This window comes from Amphibalanus amphitrite, unplaced genomic scaffold, assembly GCF_019059575.1.
Source record: "Amphibalanus amphitrite isolate SeventyFive unplaced genomic scaffold, NRLGWU_Aamphi_draft 000458F_arrow, whole genome shotgun sequence".
Classification (NCBI taxonomy): Eukaryota; Metazoa; Arthropoda; class Thecostraca; order Balanomorpha; family Balanidae; genus Amphibalanus; species Amphibalanus amphitrite.
Genome location: NW_024881952.1, coordinates 173,006 through 177,531, shown reverse-complemented (window position 1 = coordinate 177,531; position 4,526 = coordinate 173,006).

Sequence of the window (4,526 nt, the reverse complement as noted above, 5' to 3'; positions counted from 1 at the left end):
TTTTTTGCCAATAACTCCGTACAGAAACAAGATACAGCCGCGCGGATGATCTCATTGTGTTCAGCTCGTCAAGACGCATCGATTGATATACATAATTACCTCGAGGTCACGTGACCTGAGGTCAACCTTTGACCTTGACCTTTCGAGGTCAACATATATATCATTCGATGCGGATTGACGAGAGGATCACGATGATGCCCTTAGTTTGTTCCTATCTTGACTAATTCGAAAGTTATTCGAGAAAAACTCTCCATATCTAGCGCCGCCATTTTGACTTTTTCGACCCCTGTGACGTCATCTTTGACCTGACCTGAAAATGACCTTTGTAAAACTTGTAGACCTTGTCCGTGCGTATCCGATGCCGTTTACCGCTTGTCGCTAGCTTGCTTCGTTCTCGAGATCTCAGGGGGGGCGGTCATCCGCCCCCCCCCCGTCGGTGCGAAGTTGGCGCAGACCCCCGTCGGTGCGCGGGTTAAGGTCACAAATATAAATGCAACAAAAAATTAAAAATATAAATGTAACCCTTTCCAGGGCGCATACCTTTCCAAGTCTTAGTCGCTACCGTAGTCTCGTTTTACTTCGTTTACTCTGTTCACGCTCAGCCCATCACCAACATGAAGGCGACAGACTGCCGGATACATTGAAAGTAAAGTCACTTGGCCGAGCCTTATGCACTTATCTTTTGAGCACAGTACCTGAAAATTTTGGGTTCCCACTACGTCAGATCACCAATCAAACGTCATGCCAGGTTATGACGTCATGTCAATTTATGTTCAGCTGAAAGCGGTGGCTTTTGCCATCTAAACAATGTGCTAAACAATGTGCTTTATGTTGTTTGGCGAATGTTTCTGCATTGCAAGTGATAGAATTGGTGTAACTGACGGTTGCCGCCGCAGCACGGTAAGCGATCGGGCCGGTCTAGCCTCACGAAACCTCAAAGACACTTTTTTCCGAAAATTGGAAAACGATGCACATTAGTCGACAGTAAATTCATCAAAGATTACGATTAGGGCATTTGCATGGCTCAGAAAACATTTTTTCGTAGACAAAGGTATCGTTAAAGACAGCGTTCCGTAGCACTTCATGAGGGGATAATCACAGCCGATTTTTTACGCTCTTTGAATATTTTGCGGAACCAGGGCTGGAGAAATGATTTCAGAGGTGGGGGGGACTAGGCCTCGAGGGGCCCTCAAGGAAAAGGGCCCCAAGTGTCTCAAAGGGCCCAAAATCATATTACCTTCCAAGGGCGGATCTAGGGAAACGTTTGGGAGGGGGTCACAAGTCGGCCGACATGCCGGATCTGATGGATGAATTCTGACGACCGGGGGGAGGGGGGGGGGTAGGGAGCGAGTATGTCGAGATCAAATGACATTTGATCTTCGTCGTTTCTAAGATGAAGTTTTATCGTTATTAGTTACTCGGCTCAGTAGTTTCAGTTAGTGAAACCCACCTATACAGGGGCGTCGCTGCGGATTTTTTACTGGGGGGGGGGGGGCGGATCGACGTACTTAAAAACCCAGAAGTAGATATAGTTACCTCACTTTTAGCCAAATGCAATAGTAGCATATAGTCATGATCTCTCTTATTGACCTGTTTGTGAATCGGCGGCGCGAAGCGCCGCAAAAATTTGCAAAAAAATTGTTAAAACACAGCTCTAAAACACAAACATTACAACCCTTATAGCATGCTAGTACAAGCCGGAGTTCCTTCACAGTACACATATGAATTCCGATTCAATTTGACACGGTTGATGTTATTACAGTCACGATCTCTCTGATTGATTGGTGTATGAATCGGCGCAAAGTGCCGAGAAAATTTGCAAAAGCATTTGTCAAAACACAGCTCCAAAACACAATTTTTACCACCCTTTGAGCATGGCAGTACAAACCGGAGTTCCTTCACAGTTACACATATGAGTTCTAATTCAATTTGTCACGGTTGATTGGTGTAATTACAGTCACGAGCTCGTATTGACCTGTACGTACATGAATCGGCGGCGCGAAGCGCCGCGAAAAAATTTGCAAAAAAATGTCAAAACACAGAGGGGGCGGCCTCCTCTCTACAGAGGACCACCTCTCTACTGCGGGCCTCCTCTTTTCGCAAGGCCTCTTAACTACAGAAGGCCTCCTCTCTACAGAGGTCTTCCTCTCTACCGAGGGTCTCTCCCTTTCAGAGGGCCTCCTTTACAGAGGGCCTCCTCTCTTCAAAGAACCTCCTCTCTACAGAGGACCTCATCTCTGCAAAGGGCCTCCTCTCTTCAGAGGGCCTCCTCTCTACTGAGACGCGAGTCCTCCTCTCTACAGAGGGCCTCCTCTCTACTGGGGAAGTCCTCCTCTCTACAGAGGGCCTCCTCTCTACAGCGGGTCTCCTCTCTACAGCGGGTCTCCTCTCTACAGCGGGTCTCCTCTCTACAGCGGGTCTCCTCTCTTCAGAGGGCCTTTTGCTTTCAGGCGGTCTCCTTTCCACAGAGGGCCTCCTCTCTATACAGGGCCTCCTCTCTACATAGAGCCTTCTCCTCTCTACGGGGGGCCTCCTCTCTACAGAGGGCCTCCTCTCTACTGAGGAGTCAGAGGGGCCCTAGCGGTCAGACACAGGCACTAGCGGGCGGTTATTCAGGAAGTAAGAAGGAAGGAGAAGGAGGCCTCAGGAAGTAAGAAGGACCCTAGCTGTCAGGCTGGTCAGAGGGCCCTGAATGTCCTGACGTGATTTTTTGGATTCCCGTGAATTTCTTACGCCTCCGACGTGATTTTGGCCCCCGTGGGCCTTCGGCGCCCCACGGGGGCCTCCTCAAACCCCAATGGGGGGCGCCCCGTCCCCCTTGGGTACGTCCCTGGGGCCCACACCGGTCTCCGAAGGTCGAAATTGCCTCTTGAGTCTCATACTGTCCAGTGGCCCGATGGTCTTATGATGGCCTTTGAGGTTTCTCACCGGCTTCAGAGGGCTCACATCGACCTATGAGGACCCCGCGCTGGCCTCCGAGGGCGCAAAATGTAAGAAGGTAAGCATGCCGCGTAAGTAATGCATAAGTATTCCGGCATCTGAGGGACTCCGACTGCTTTTTGGGTGTCTACCGCCTCATATCGGTGAAATGAGGGTCCCTGACACCCTACCTGTCTCTGAAGGTCCCATTTCGACATTCGAGATCCTTATTTTGGGTCACAGCAGAGGCCCATGCAGTTCCCTTAAGGCCCAATGCCGACGGTCATATAGCCGCTTCTGATGGCCCCACGTCCTCTTTTGAAGGCACCTCAGGGGTCACCAGAGGCCTGCCAGGGGCACCACCGGCCTCGCAGGGGCACCTTGGGCTGTCAGGGGAACCACAGTCCTGTCAGGGCCCAGGGGCCCCAGCGACCTAGCAGGGGCACCACAGGCCCGCCAGGGTTACCACAGTCCGGCCAGGGGCACCACAGGCCTGCCAGGGCCCAGGGGCACTAAAAATAAAATAAACAATATAAAAAACAAAGATGGAAACACGGCATCACCAAAATTAAGTGGCCGAAATCCGTTGAGTTTTTAATTTTGGGTATAGGTAAGGGCACCACAAATTAAATTCATGGCCATCCTCTTGGAGTTTTCCTGTATCATCCCCTGGTGCTCGCACGGTTGAGACAAAAACGAGTGAGATTCTGGCCTTCAATACGCCTTTTCACGCAACACGATCCAGACAAAAACAAAGGTATTAGCTCAGATGTGTTTGACAGGTGATTTTGAGCATGCAAGACGGCGTCTATAACGCATTTAGGTATTCGGCTTTTGGAGGGGGGTCAACTGACCCTCTCAGACCATTTGGGGGGTCATGACCCCGTGCCCCCCCAGGATCCGCCACTGAATTATTCATGCGTTGCTGTACATAGGAGGTATGTGAAAGGAAAGTATGCCTAGCAAACACCTTTCTGTCAAATTTTCAACAGGTCCACTACTGGACCTGGACCACATGGACTCAATGAGGGCCCATGGCTCTCTGATGGTTCACGGTCATCACGGAACCATTAAGGGCCTACTAGCTTGTGGTGGACTACGACTCATTGAGATCTAATCACTGATATAGGGCTCCGATGCTTGGAATGTGAGATTTAAAACACTAATACATGCCAAAATGGATGATTACTTTTTTAAACATAAGTCAGAAGGGCCCACTTTCGTTATATATTAGGTCCCCCCCAGGTCCCCCCCAGGAAATGGAATTAATGGGGCCCGGGGGGGACGGTCCCCCCCGGTCCCCCCCGGTTTCTCCGGCCCTGTGCGGAACGATGATATTGGTATAGGTGTTGAACATCCATTTTGCATGGAAAGTGAAATTTAGATGTTTAGACGATTCCGTCATAAAAAGCAAGTAGACAAAATCAGTTCAAAATGTTTTATAATTAGGTTAACTTTTTATATTTTTTCTACCGCCGAGCATTACGTTCACTGAATTTACCAAGCCCAGCAAAAAAAGTATTACGAGGATGAACTGAAAATAATGCTGGTTCGCATGCACTAAGACATTATCTTTTAGGGGAGCCAGTGAAAATTTGCAGCCACTT